This window comes from Nicotiana attenuata, chromosome 8 (genome assembly GCF_001879085.1).
Source record: "Nicotiana attenuata strain UT chromosome 8, NIATTr2, whole genome shotgun sequence".
NCBI classification, from domain to species: domain Eukaryota; kingdom Viridiplantae; phylum Streptophyta; class Magnoliopsida; order Solanales; family Solanaceae; genus Nicotiana; species Nicotiana attenuata.
Window position 1 is genome coordinate 25,269,930 of NC_031996.1, and position 15,869 is coordinate 25,285,798.

At 36.6% G+C, this 15,869-nt stretch overlaps 1 long non-coding RNA gene across 3 annotated transcripts; it reads left to right on the forward strand.

Moving 5' to 3' along the window:
- LOC109231084 lies at nucleotides 11,850-15,475 on the forward strand. 3 transcript variants are annotated; one of them, XR_002068755.1, is made up of 4 exons: nucleotides 11,850-12,401; nucleotides 12,641-12,700; nucleotides 12,800-13,835; nucleotides 15,279-15,475. It is a non-coding gene; the product is annotated as an uncharacterized LOC109231084 (long non-coding RNA). The 3 variants fall into 3 exon arrangements; XR_002068754.1 differs by having other exon boundaries at nucleotides 11,850-12,468; nucleotides 12,641-13,835; XR_002068753.1 differs by having other exon boundaries at nucleotides 12,641-13,835.

The window sequence follows — 15,869 nt, forward strand, 5'->3', positions numbered from 1 at the left end:
CAAGTACCTCCAAGTTGCGCTAAAAACAGTACCAAAATAACTAACTTTGTCAGCATCTTGCAGTGATCTGTCCATTACAAAGTTTATGCATGATACACATGTATGAAGTCATTTTCTTCTTTGGTTTTCTATCCGGTGTCCGGTATTCACATTAGAGCCCGACTATATCTGAATTCGCGCCGGATAAGGCCCCATTCAGGGGTAGCGTTCCCTACCAAGAATTTTTCCATACCCAGGACTCGAACTCGAGATCTCTAATTAAGAGGGAGGAGCAGTCCCATTCACTGCAGCACATCCGGTACAATCATATTCTGTACAATCGTATTCTTGCTAGCTGCTGTCAAAGGGACATATATAAGACAACAGCAATTTATGTGGCTAAAGTTGTTACTATTATATACTCCTTATGCCTTCTAGTCCTATTTACCCGTCACTTTGACCTTTTTCACGTCCTTCAAAAAATTATTAATTACTAAAGTTGTATTTGATTAGATTTCCCTATTTTATTCTTTGATCTCTCAATCTCTTTAAGTTTGTCCTAGAAGATTTATTAGAATAGTAAGGGTAAATTTTGGAATTAGTATCTAAGTATTTCTTATTTAGAAAAAACTACTTTTAACAAATGTGACAAATAAATAGGACCGGGAGCAATAATTACACTTGTTTTAGTCCAAAATCATGCATAGAGGATTGTACCATGTGTGGCTACTACTAATAGTATAAATTCATGTAGGAAATATTGAGTGTTCCATGTAAATCATAATATTAAAAAAATGGATTTGGATGACGTTTCTATATATATTAAGAAGTAATTTAATTTTAATTTTTTTTATTTAATCTTGAATGAGATGATTTATAGTCACACAAACGTCTATAGTTTATTTTAAGCTACAAGTTTCAAATGTTTTTCTTTGTTTCTTTTGTTTCTGCAACTTCCTTAACACCTCTCACATAGCATCATTAAAACGTGACCATGATAGTGAAAATTCAGTTCTTACAGTTTCCCTATCCCACTGCTAACAAGAAGACAACGACACTCCTCGTACGACCATGATATTGTTTTTCTCTAGAAATTACTTAGCTTTCGACAAATGAGATTAAGAGAAGAATAAGAACTCATCACTATTTTTATTCAAGTTCTTTTTCACTTATTGGTCTATGCAGAATCAATCTTTTTGCTTTGTCTGTCCGAAGATAAATATCAGCAAAAAATAAAGGTGGGTTACGTTGACATATACAATTTATCAATTATATACAAATTTTATACAATATATTTTGAGTTAAATTTGTACATATTTCTTTAGAAACGGCTAAACGCATTATTGCTAATCCCCCATTGAATCTCACTATGAATCTTCTCTGTTTCGATTCATGTGGTTTGATTCGGAGTACGAGGGTCAAAATCTTCATTAAACTAGACATAAATCAATTTTTTAAGTTTTTTTTTAAAAACATAGAATTTACATATTTGAAAACTACATACAAAGTATTATAAGTCATAATAATTTATATTTCAAAATATTTAAGAAACTAGTGGTCAAAGATGAACCTTGTAGATTCCCCAAATAATAATGTACACACATAAATTGAAACAAAAGGAATACTTATGAGATTTATAAGCATTATAAGCCATTATTGAAACGTCTTAATAAGTTACTCCTACTATATACGTACAAGCCAAGGGGCAATATTTAGACTTATCTTTTGTGACTTATAATTTTCAAGACAATCATTAAATTTATCATTTCCCTATCACCGTATCCTTTTTAATCATTGAGAAGTGTTAATGCCAGATGAAAATCTCACCAAACAGTTGAGTAACCAAAAAAAATAAAATAAAATAAACACGTACGTGCTAAGTATTAACTATAGCCCCGGACTTGCTACATTAATATAACAAAAAACTTAAAAATCCTTAAATTCTTCGTATCTAACAAACTTGATTTAGACTAATATATTCTTCTAAAAAGGTCATATCCTTAAATTCAAAAATAGCATGAAGACAATTAGTAGTACTTTTTGTTAACACCATTGTCCTTAACAAGAATTTTTTTAATCAGTGGACCACTTGAGCAGTAGCTTTATTCAATCAAATATGAAATATGGGGCAAGATATTGCTGTATTTCTTGAATATCCATTCCAAGGTGAATTCCTGGTAACTTTATGAACTTCACTTCTCCAGCTTTATCTAATGTTTGTAATCCAAACGTATCCTCTAGATAAAGATTAGTCTGCCAAAAAAAGAAAATATATATTGTTACTCCCAATATATAACATGGTTATTGAGTTTAAAAGGTGCAAATTGGAAAATAATATTACCTGTTGCGGTGGCAAAATTTGAGAGTAGGTTCCATCTTGATAAAAGCCAAACCAAGAACTTTCTTTTGGGTTTATCGATCACATTATTATTTTCAAACTGTAAAGATATTCAAAAATAAAAAGGGGATTATTTAGTAAGTACATTATATTATTGAATTAATAAATATAGGTGGAGATAAAATAAATGTACCATGATAAGTACAAGGTTGTTCAAGCTGGTGAAACGCTGCTTATAAATGGGATTAGTTGCATTAGGAATTTCATTATCAACATATAGAAGTTAAACTCATCATCAACACTTTTTACTTAAAAGTATAACCGTATCAACATGCAAGGGCATATATAGAAGAAACATCTACCCCTGTCTAATAAAAAGTGGGTGGGAGGAACAAAAACTCACACAAAAGTAACAAAAGGCAACACAGTTGCTAGTAATGCTATCTGCATATATAACATCTTGGTGGTAATTATATTGTAGAGGACACTTAATTGCCCTCTTGTTTTGGTATTAATTAATGATAAGTAGAAAAGAAAAAGTAGCAAATGTGACCTCTGCATAGTAAGTTTCCAACTACCAGCTAGGGCTGTCAAATTTGGCCCAAGCCCAAATGACCCGCCCAACTCGCTCAAGGTTGGGTTGATTATTAATCCGCCCATTTATTGAACTTAGCCCATCTTTACCCAACCCATCTCAACCCATTTAAAGTTGGGCTAATTTTTAGCCCAAATTGATCCATGAGTAAGTTTGTCAAAATATCTTAGAATTTTTTGTTTAATATTTTAAATATGACCATAACAAAAGCAAAAAAGCCTTATTTAGTAATTATACAATTTATAAGAAAATAACACATATTAATTAAAGTTTAATAAGAGTTGGGTGGGTTGGATTATGACCCGAATTTTAACCTATCTTGACCCAACCCATCTTAGCCCAAGTAACTTTTGGTATTTGACCAGCCCAATTATTGACTCAACCCATTTTGACCCGCCCAAAATTGACCCAACCCGCCCATTTGACACCCCTACTACCAGCTATGTAGTCCGTTCAGCATCCTATCCAGCGAATTAGTACATGCAAGCAAATTAAGTTAAATTATGGTATATGCATGCAGTATTCTGGGCGCCGAGTTTTCACCGCAGAAGCGTATTTTTGGATCTCAGGTGCGGTTTAACTGGGCAGAACATATAAATGCTAGGGTTTGCAATTTTGGCTTCATTTCAATATTTTGGACTCAGAATTAGGCGATTTTTGTGAGAGATTTCGAAGGAATTCTTGAGGTAAGTCACTTGTGGTTAAATTTCTTCAAAAAGTATGTTTTCCCATTGATTTTCCCACCTAGTTGGTGTGTTTGTGAGGTGTAATTTGGGGATTTGAAGCTAGGGATTTGGAGAGTTAATTTTTGGGATTTGAGTGTCGATTTGATGTCGGATTTTGATAAATTTGGTATGACTAGACTCGTGATTGAATGGGTTTCGGGTTTTCTGACTTTTGTTAGATTTCGAGATATGGGCCCGAGGGCCGGCTTGAAGCCGATTTCTGATTTTGATTTATGATTTCGTATTTTTGTTGTAGAATATTGATTGTATTGTACTGCTTGTGGCTAGATTCGGGACATTTGGAGGCCGATTTGCGAGGCAAAGGCGTATTGGAGTAGAGTTTTGCGCGGATTGAGATAAGTAACAGTTCTAAATCTAATTCTGAGGGTATGAAACCCCGGATTATGTGTTATATGATTGTTTTGGAGGTGACGAACATGCTAGGTGACGGGCGTGTGGGCGTGTACCGTGGGAATTGAGACTTAGTCCATTCTGTGGGACTGTAAAGTTGAATAACTTGTTGTTAGCTATATGCTCCCCATGTGTTATAGAAATTTGACTGTAAATCATGTTAGAAATCATGTTTAGGCTATGTGTTGGTACTGTAGGGAACCACGGAGTCCGTGATACCTGTTGAATTACTTGTTAATTACCACTTGTACTCAGTCGTAGTCTTACTTGCATATCTTATATCGGTCTCTGTTATTCCTTATTGATACGTTATGTCATTTTTGTTTTGGGCTGATTTCCATAATTACTGAGAGCTCGTGAGACTAGAGAGGTTGATGACTGAGTGAGGCCAAGGGCTTGATTGTGATATATTGATACCATAGCACGTGAGTTGTTCATACGGATACAAATATTTATAGTGTAGCACGTGAGTTGTCCGTGCGGACCCTGATATGATACTATAGCACATGGGGTCCGTGCAGCACGTGAGTTGTCCGTGCGGATATAGCGCTTGGGCTGTAGGAGCCCCTCCAGAGTCTGTACTCCCCAGTGAACGCAGTTACCTATTGAGTGCGAGTGTTGATGGATGAGTGCCGAGTGATAAGCTATTGAGAAAGTCTGAGTGAGTGTTGCCCTGAGAGGCTGATTTGCTTTCATGTTGTTGCACATAGCTACCATACATCACTGTTTGAACTTCTGGGAGATATTATATCCGATTTTTACATGAACTTGGCTTGTATAAATTCTAACTTAAATTGCCGGATATGAAAGTATGCCTACTTTATTTGGTTGAGACTCCTAAAAATGAACTATAACTGCGTAGCTCATCACTATCTTCAGTTCTTTATTTAGTCTTGTTAATCACTGAGTTGGTTGTCTCACGCTACACCTTACACTTCGTGTGTAGATCAAGGTTTTTCTAGACACGGTGGGTGTTGATCTTTCGCACGGTTGATCGTCGGAGACTTCGAGGTAGTTGCCCGGCGTTCGCAGTCCTTGTTTCTCCTTCCTTATACTTTTCTTTTATTGTATTTTGATCCAGAATTTCATAAACATTTTTTTTCTAGACTGGTGATGTATAGACGCTCATGAGCTCAGTGACACCCCGATTTGGGAGTTGTTTTCTGTATTTGTGTTTTGGGTTTTTACCCTGTTTTATGAATTTGGTTATTTAAAATTACTTGATTCATTTTCTGTTAAATGTTGGGCGTATTTTGGTAATGTCGGCTTGCCTAGTACAACGATAGGCGCCATCACGACAGGTTAGGATATGGGTCATGACAAGTTGGTATCAGAGCCTAGGTTACATAGGTCTCATGAGTCATGAGCAAGTTAAGTAGAGTTTTGCGGATCGGTACAGAGACGTATGTACTTATCTTTGTGAGGGTGCCGAACCCTTAGGAAACTTTACATTCTTGAATTCTTGTCATGCGAATATGCTGGTTCTGGTAACTAAACTTCTGTTATTCTATTCTCTCACAGATGGTGAGGACACGTACTACTAGGTAAGATGGACGGTCACCGGTACCACTAGCTAGGGCCACGAGAGGCCGATGTCGCGGTAGAGGCTGCGGTAGGGGAAAATGTGCAACTCGTACAACATCTAGGACAGCACCTGCAGATCCTCCAGTTGCCCCAGTTTAGGAGCAAGTTCCAGCGGGGCCAACTCAGGCACCAGCTGTGCCCATTATGATTCCAGGCCTTCAGGAGGTCTTAGCTCAGATTCTGACCGTGTGCACCAGTCTTGCTCAAGCGTAGTTCCGACCGCAGCAGCCACTTCTCAGGCCGGGGGAGGTACTCAGACTCCCACCGCCCGAACACTAGAGCAGGTGATGCATGGACTCCAGACACTGAAGGCACTACCAGCCCAGCCGGTTGCAGCTACTCAGGCCCATTTGGTTCCTGCTATGATTGATGATGAGCTGCGGAGATTGGAGAGGTTTGGGAGGCTCCAATTTCCATCTTTTAGTGCTGCAGAGTCGTAGGATGCTAGGGTTTCTTGGACAAGTGTTAGAGGATTCTTCGTACAACAGGTATTCTGTAGACCAGTGGGGTCTCGTTCACTACTTTTCAGTTTTCTGGGGCTGCCTTCAGATGGTGGGAGGCTTATGAGAGGCGTATGCCGGTTGGTGCAGCACCACTTACTTGGCAGGAGTTCTCGTTTCTCTTCTTGGAGAAGTTCGTGCTGCAGTCTCGCAGAGAGGAGCTGCGCAGACAGTTTGAGCAGTTATGTCAGGATGGTATGTCTGTGACGTAGTACGAGATGAGGTTTTCTGAGTTGGCCCGTCATGCGATTTGGATGGTTCCCACTAATAGGGAGAGGATCAGGAGGTTCATTGACGGCCTCACATATCAGCTGCGGTTGCTTATGACTCGAGAGGGGGTATCTGGTACTACTTTTGATGAGGTGATCGACATTGCTCGGCATATAGAGATGGTCCGTATCCAGGAGGGGTTGAGAGGGAGGTAAGAGGCCTCATGAATCGGCTGGTTTTTGGTGGTGTTCCTTTTGGGGGTCAATTCCACCACGACAGGGGTCGTGCATACATACATGCTCAGACGGCTCGACCAGCTCATCGTGGTGCATCAGTTAGCCTCAATTTTTACAGTGCTCACCCAGGCCAGTCTTCATTCAGTGCACTACCAGCGCAGAGTTCTCACCAAGCCTCGTCCGCTATGGTTTCTACGGGTAGTTCCTCGGGGTATCAGGAGCAGCAGTTCCATTAGAGGAGGGGTTGTTTTGAGTGCGAAGATCTTGCTCATATCAAGAGAGACTGCCCTAGGTTGTTGAGTGGGATTCCACAACAGAGTTTTCGGCCGATGGAACCAGCACCAGCAGCTGCACCACCCGCTTAGTCAGCTCGGGGTGGGGCACAGTCAGCTAGAGGTCGCCCTAGAGAGGGAGGCCGATCAGGTGGCGGTCAGGCCCGATTCTATGCTCTTCCCGCCAGAGTCGATGCCATTGCTTCACATGCAGTGATCACATGTATTGTCTCAGTTTGCCACAGGGATGCCTCCGTATTATTTGACCCTGGTTCCACTTATTCGTAAGTATCATCGTATTTTGCTTATTATCTGGATATGCCCCGTGAGTCTCTAGTTTTATCTGTTTATGTATTTATGCTAGTGGGAGATACTATTGTTGTGGACCGTGTATATCACTCGTGTGTAGTGACTGTTGGGCGATTGGAGACTAGAGTTGATCTCTTGTTGCTTAGTATTATTGATTTCAATGTGATATTGGGTATGGACTGGTTGTCTTCATGTCATGCTGTTCTGGATTATAACGCTAAGACTGGGTTGCCATGGATTGTAGCACGTGAGTTGTCCGTGACGCTAAGTCCATATATTTATACCATAGCATGTGAGTTGTCCGTGCGGATCTTGATATGATACTATAGCACGTGAGTTGTCCGTGCAACACGTGAGTTGTCCGTGCGGATATAGCGCTTGGGCTCTAGGAGCCCCTCCGGGGTCTGTACACCCCTAGTGAGCCCATGTACCTATTGAGTGCGAGTGTTGAGGGCTGAGTGTCGAGTGATGAGCTATTGAGAAAGTCTGAGTGACTGTTGCCCTGAGAGGCTGTACTTGCTTTCAATATTGTTTCACAAAGCTGTCATATATCACTGTTTGAACTTCTGGGAGATATTATATCCGGTTTTTACTTGAACTTGGATTGTATAAACTGATTTGACTTAAATTATCAGATTTGAAAGCATGCCTACTTTCTTTTGTTGAGACTATTAAAAGTGAACTATAACTGTGTAGCTCGTCACTATCTTCTGTTCTTTATTTAGTCTTGTTACTTGCTGAGTTGGTTGTACTCACTCTATACCATGCACTTCGTGTGCAGATCCAAGTGTTTCTGGACATCGTGGGTGTTGATCTTTCGTACGGTTGACCGTCAGAGACTTCGAGGTAGCTTCCCGGGGTTCTCAGTCCTTGTTTCTCCTTCCTTATCCTTTTCCTTTATTGTATTTTGATCCAGACGTTCATAGATTTTTCTTTTTTCTAGACTGGTGATGTATAGACGCTCATGAGCTCAGTGACACCCCGATTTGGGAGTTGTTTTTCGCATTCGTGTTTTGGGTTTTTACCCCGTTTTATGGAAACTTTGGTTATTTAAAATTACTTGATTCATTTTATGTTAAAATGTTGGAAGTATTTTGGAAATGTCGATTTGCCTAGTACCACGATAGCTGCCATCACGACAGGTTAGGATTTGTTGTTGTTGTTGTTGTTGTTGTTGTTTACTGTTGTTGTTGTTGTTGTTTATTGTTGTTGTTGTTGTTGTTGTTGTTGGCTTAAAATGCCTGTTTAGGAATTTTGGTATGCTGGCAGGTGGTGTAGCTGCCAAAACAGGCTGTTTCTGCCAAAATTATACCAAGAAAAGCGACCAACTTTGGTCACTAGTTGGTCGCTTTTCTCTTTAAAAAAATAATTTTCTGGGCAATAGCGACCAAGGCTGGTCGCTAATTAATCCAGATTTCTCAAAAAGCGACCAACTTTGATCGCTAGCCTACAAAAAAAAATATATTTTCTGGAGAATAGCGACCAACTCTGGTCGCTTATATATAAAAAATAATTAAATTCTTAAAATTAGCGACCAATGTTAGTCGCTTAAGTTTAAAAAAAGATTAAAAAAATTAAAACAATAGCGACCAACTTTGGTCTCCATTTTCTAGATTTTAAAATATAATATTTTCTTTACAGACCAAAGTTGGTCGCTTTATATTGATTAATAATAAATTAAAAAAAAAAAGTAATTTAAGATAAGAGACCAACTTTGGTCGCTAAATTTATATTATTAAAATAATAAAGTGACCAAAGTTGGTCGGTATATTGTTTATCCGGAATATTTAGTCCTTTTACCTTAGAGACCAAAGTTGGTCGCTAATTAGCGACCAACTTTGGTCCCTAAGGTAAAGGGACCAGCATAATATCGACTAGGCCTGTTTGGTCGCTTTTTAACCTGTAAGCGACCAACTTTGGTCGCTTTTTGTGGTCGTTTTTTTCCGGATTTCTAGTAGTGCTAATCTTCACCAAACACCCTCAAAATTGAGATATAAACTCCAAACAATATTCCCAATTGCTTGCAACAACACCCAATCCAAACAAATAATGGTTTTTGAAAACCCAATTCGAATTGAAAACTTAAAAGCTTTTTAATGGCGCTGTCAATGGTGGGGAGTCAACACCTTCAAAATTTATTGATTCAACATGAAAGAAAATTGCTAAGTTAAAACTCTATAGTAAAAGGATTGAAATCCATTGATGAATTCCATTAAAAATATATACAACATGAAAGAATAAAAAGTAGAGAACATCAAAGGAAGACAAATTGGAAAAGAAATGAGAATGACATATATATATATATATATATATATATATATATATAGAGAGAGAGAGAGAGAGAGAGAGAGAGAGAGAAAGAGAGAGAGAAGAGAGAGAGAGAAGAGAGAGAGAGAGAGAGAGAGAGAGGGGACGGGGATGGAAAATAACTGATTCCTTATTTAATTCCTAATATAAAGGGATACTCATTTAAAACTAATTTTTCTATAATTGATAAATTGTATATGGCCATGTAATTAAGTTAAAACTTAATTAGAGAGGGTAATAAAATTTCATATGTAGTATAGGAAGGTAAAATCCCAAAAATAAATGAGATAATTTAGGGCCAACTCCTTGAAAATGCAACTCCTACTTATGAATCTATTGCGGTTTGGACTGCAGTTTGTTAATACTAATCCAATTGGGGAACTCACGAATGGGTAAAAACTTATCCGCACCGGGTGTTTGCACCAAACCAATAGATATATGACATGTGTCTTGCATATGAACTTCAATCATTTAACCATGGTAAATTACATGCATTCTCATCTAATTAAATTAATTAACCATAGTGAGTTGATATAGTTTGGTGTAAACACCGGTGTGGGTAAGTATTTACCCTCACGAATGTGGCATTATTGCAAGGAAGGAACAAATTGGCTCATTTTTTACCAAAGGAATATTCCAAGCAGCCAATAATAGTCTTCCGGCCGCGATTTGTTTGTTAATTCCACTTTTTAATTAGCAGATAGAATAGTAGAAACTTTTGTTAAACCATTTCGGCTAATAACTGCAGCAATTAGGATAAGCTTGAAAACCTTAACTTCTGTGAAGTAGTCTTTGAAATAAATATTTGTATACTCTGTCCGTTTCAATTTAGGTAAGTTAATTTTTTTTTGTCCATTTTAAAAAAATGATCCCTTTCTTAATTTGAAAATAATTTAACTTAAACTTTCAAATTCATTCTTAATGAGATGCTTTTATAGCCACACAAATTTTCTGATATGTTTAACACCACAAGTTTCAAAAGAATTATAGCCATACAAATGTTACGACTTGTTTAGGACCACAAACCTTAAAAGTCTTCAGTTCTTTCTTAAATATTGTGCACAATCAAATAAGTTCACATAAATTAGAACGGAGTAAGTAGTAGTTAATATAAAAATTATTAAAATCCTTCCCTATTCATGGTCCAAGTATTGAAAGTTTGATTGTAGAACTCAATTATATTCCCACCAACCACACACACAATAACTACATGCCCACCAAACTTTTTCCAAAAATATTTTTGGAAGAAAAAGGAATGGTCCATATCAGAAGCGCAGCAAATGTACTAAATGAATATTGAGAGACTTCACAAAAGGTGGTGGGCTCTCCTTTACTACCAGTACCTACTAGCTATTGTACATAATAACAAAGAAAAGAGAAGTTCACAGGCATCACGGATTAGTGCATGTGAATTGTGAAGTACTACATATATCGTTGCACTCGTACGTGTCATTGCATTTGTGCATAGATTACCATAAATGGTGGATGTAATTTATTAGCTACGAGTTAAGCGAATATATTTGACACAGATACAAATAAATGTGTGAAAATCACTGAATTTCAATAAATATTATATGTTTAACATATAATTTCAAAAGTATAATAAATTTAGTGCTATGACTTTAAGGATTGAACCAATAGAATTATATACGGTCGAAATTAGGCTTGTCTACTACACGACAGATCGGGCTCAGAACATGAAGGGTTGGAGATCGACCCCGAGTCCCATCGAACCAGAACACGAGGTCAGAATGTCCGTCCTACACATTGTAAAGTACATTGTAACATGCACTCAGAACCAATATACTGTTATCTTTTAAGCTCTTATTCAATTGTATCTTATCACTGATAAAAGTGCATTCTGTTCAAAGGTGGCTCACCCCTTAAGGCTGTAACTGGTCATCTCGTATGGTTTGAATTTACTTTATCATACTTTATCTCAATTGCAATCTAATGTATTACTTTATGTCAATTTACTCCACGTATACTTAAAACCACTTACAACTTCAATTGTTATCCGATTTGAAGGTAAACAGTTTGGCGCCCACCATGGGGCTAAGGATAATAGTGGTTATATGATACAAATTTCTATAACACATACTACTTTACACTTGTTCTTGAAGTGTCTCTAATTTTAGGTTAAATCTCAAAATGTCAAACTCACAATTAGTACCCCTACCTGCCGACAACAAATTTGATCAAAGACCACACCAATTTTAGACAATACCTAAAAAGCGTGGCCAAATATGTATGTGGAAACGCTTTCTAGGGGGTGGTCTTTTCTAAGACCTTTTGGCTACGACTTTTAGGCAACACTTATAAAGTGTTCCCTTTGGTAGTATGGACTACTTTTTTTAAGTATTGCCAATTTATAAAATAAATAGCAACGATTATTCATATGTAATGCAACACTTTGGGAGCGTGATTGTTAATATTTGTAGAAGCAACTCTAGTCTCTATATAAGCGTGCCCTAAATGTTTTCTAAAAATTCCCGCTATAATTTTCCCCTAAAATTTTTACTGAAAAACTATGCCCTAAAATATTCGCTAAAACCTGTCTCTCATGTTTACTCATAATCAAAGTTGAGGGCTCTTCTCGTATCTTTTAGCAGATTGATTGAAGCAAATTAGAGTGAGTTCAATTAAATCTATTGGGTTATGTGGAAATCGCTTACGGAGATGCTAAACTTTGTCTCGGTTATGTGCCATCCGATTCAATTGGGAATCTCATTGTTTAGGGTTTACTATCGTTTCTCAAAACTTGGATAAGATGACTGCTACTTTTGAAATTAAGCTCTATTATTTTGTGATGAGAGGTTATTATTCTTGAAAGGTGAATGCTCTTCTTCTTTCATACAGTATTTGCCCTTTAGAGCAGGTTGAAATAATTGGGGATTTCATTGTTTAGGGCTTACAGCCGCATCCAAAAACTTGGGTAAGACGACTGCTAATTTTGAAGTTAAGCTCTATTAATTCGTGATGAATGTTATTATTCTTGAAAGGTGAATACTCTCTTTTTTCATACGACTATCACTTACAAGATCATATTTTTTATCTTTCATTTTTCGCTTTAGAAACCTGTGAATATGACAGTTTTGTTAGATGATGAGTACATATTATTTTTATGCGTATTCGAAGGTTGACGACGTCTGCATTTTTGTGCATATTCTTTAGGTGGTGGAAGTAATTTATTGTTGATTGAGGATTATTCATCTGATACACTCGTCTATTGAGGTAAAGTGTAACTATTAATATCCACTTCCAGTGTGTTGTTGTTCAATACCAAAAAATGATTCATTTCCAATGGATTATTATCAATCAACTATTTATCAGTTGCAAGGGACAAAGGTCACGATGTAGATGTACGTATGTATGCGGAGGATTGTTGCTTAGTTGTTAATATCCTTGATGTTTAAAAAAAGAAGAAAAATTAAGATTAGCAACTTCTTACCGCCTAATCTGTTCTTTTGATAGAAATTCTTTATAGCTCTTGCTTCTTAGTATCCCGGTATTGAGGTTTATTTAGCTTTGGTTAAAGCTAATAGTGTGCATGATCCAATTGAATTTTGGGCTTGAAATGACTATGATATTTTATGGATATGTTGAAAGCATGCTTTGAGTTGTTATTACAGTGTTCTTTGTGTGTTTTGGGGAGTATATATGCTAAAATATTTGAAGATTTAGTTAGGTCCTATGCTTGTTTAACTCGGTTTAAAGAATCTGTTGGGTTAGAATATAATAATAAGCATGTTCCAGTATATTTGTTTAAACCAATTTGCCACCCACATTAGAAACTTTATCGTCTATTGTATCAAGTTATAATATTGAATTTCTTCAAAGTTAATTATTTACAAAAAGCTCATTAAAAGAGGGGAAAAACACACACATAGGAGAAAAATGAAGTAACAAAATAATTTCTCTGGAAGAAATAGTTGATTCTTCACGTACTCTTGCAAAAATTTGTACCTGCTTTCTTATTGTTTAGAAAAAATGCCAATTTAAACTGGTTAGTTTATCCATGGACCCTTTTTTTTCTATTTCATTGTTGTTTTACCATTATGTCTAGGAGAATTTCAAGCATGTTGCTAGTCTATCACATTCGCTTTTTAAGTACATACTCATTTATGGGGATTTCTTTGCTTGGTCAGTGAATCTTGTTAATGATCTTGGTGTAAAATTATCAAGAGGCTAGATAAATGTATAGATGGATAACTGTCCACTTTGAGCTGATCTTTGAACTTAATCAGTTGTTGTAGTTGTTTTCCTGTTAAATAGTGAAAATCTTCAGACTTCTAGCAGTTTTAACTCCCCAAGGGATACAAGGCGACTCAAGGTTCAAGGCTCCGATCGTTCATGCACTTTCGTAGAGGTAATCTCAACTAATAAATCCTAAAAGCTTTTCCTTTTCTGTGTTCTGGCGACTTCTATTGTCCATATATTTTGTTACTTGAATCATTCTAACATAAGATTACATTTTGATCTCGTAACATTTATAGATTTTTTCTCTATTATTATAATTTGTTTTGGGTCTTTTGTATATGTATATCTCATACATATTGAACAATTTTGGCATCTTATGAATGCACTGCCATTATTATTTGAAAGTAGTGAGTTCATCCTTCATACTAACTCACATGTGAAACTTGATAATCTTGTGGGAGGGTTAGTTGATAGCGAATAGTGTATGGGTTGTGAGGCCAACATCTTCTATATTCCTCGAGATCAATCATGATCTGATTCTTGAAAAGGTATTTTTTGATTGTTTTGGTTATCGTGGCATGCTCCACCTATTTTAGGTCAATTTTGGATAGTGTAGGAGCTATGTTGCTCGGACTCTCCGAAAATATTATCGGGTGCGTGTCAGATCCGCCAAAAGTAGTGCATTGTTGGAGGATCCGACACGTGAGCGGCATCATTTTGGAGAGTCCGCACAACATAGTGTAGGAGCACATTTGACTCTTCTTTCTATTTGAGTAAAGGGTTAGACATCATTTGTTTAGAATTACATTGACAAGTGCCTAGAATATAGTCTAAAATTCTGAACAGATTGGTAGCTAGGGAAAACATGTAAAATAACATGTAGTAGTATTATTATCAGCTAACATTGAGATTGGAAAATGATTTAAGTAGAATTATGAAGATGTAAGCCAACCAGTAATGTAAGAATGACTAAATTTTTATTTTAAGATAAGTGATCAAAGTTATTTAACAAAAAAAAACTAATCGGGTTGAGCTGGGATATAAAAAGTAAGTTGAATTGAATATAGATGATTAACTAATTGACAATGCAAAAGTACAAAGGAAAGCTGATTATGAAGCAAAAATATAACTGGTGGGAATGCTGATGAATATTTAGTAGTATAGCCTATCCCTGCTAGTTTGGGTTAGGCTTAACCCTTAGTGGTCGTTTGATATGAGGTATTAGGTGGGATAAGAGTTGGGATTAAATTTGTACCTTGTACCCGAGGATAAATTTGTACCTCTAACCAAACAAGGTATAAACATAATCTCAAATCTTATCCCACTTATCCCATCTTATCCCACTTTATAGTTTATACCATCAATTATGGGATTATATTATTCCATCTTTTATGTGGTATAAATTAGTATCGGGATTATAATCCCGGTAATATTTTGTCCACGTACCAAACGACCCCTTATATTTTTAGCAGATATCTGGTCTTAGGATACTGTTTGGTATTTAAGTTTTTGAGGGAACTCTGCTATGTTAGGAAACTCTGCTGTTGCGCTAAGTCTGCACTTCCACACTTTTGATTTCTATCTGATTAATAATTTTATTTTGCATATGTAGGAAAGTTCTGGCGAGCAATTGGAAATGGTGGCCAAAGACAATTTCATCTATGGGAATTTAATGATGACTTTGGACAATTAAATTTTTTGTATTCACGATACTATAGTATTTCGTTTGGATTTGTAAAGTTGAAATACTAGCATGGCCCTTGAAACAATTTGCTTTATACATTAATGCAGTACACGAGATTTACTCCATTTTGAATTATTCTTTTGTTATCTTCTTGTTAATTGAGTGCTTGAGATTTTCAAACTTAAAATGTGATTATAGGATATGTACAATAATAATTTATTAACCACAAAAGCATGGCTTGTACAAATAAACATATATTTTATAGCTTAGAAAAAAATTACCATACTTCAAAAATTTGGCTATAGGGATTGAAAATTTTATGACCGATAACAGCAAAAGCTACACTTGAAAGGCGTAGTGTAAAGAGTAACTAAAGCCACACTTTTAATGTTTTGCATAGTACCCGAAAAGCGTAACCTGATGAGCGTGGCCTTTATTTGTCTTTAAGTCAAGCGTGGCTTCTAAAGCAACATTTCCAAAGCGTTGTTTTAGGTCAAAGGTTACGCTCCTTTAAGCTAC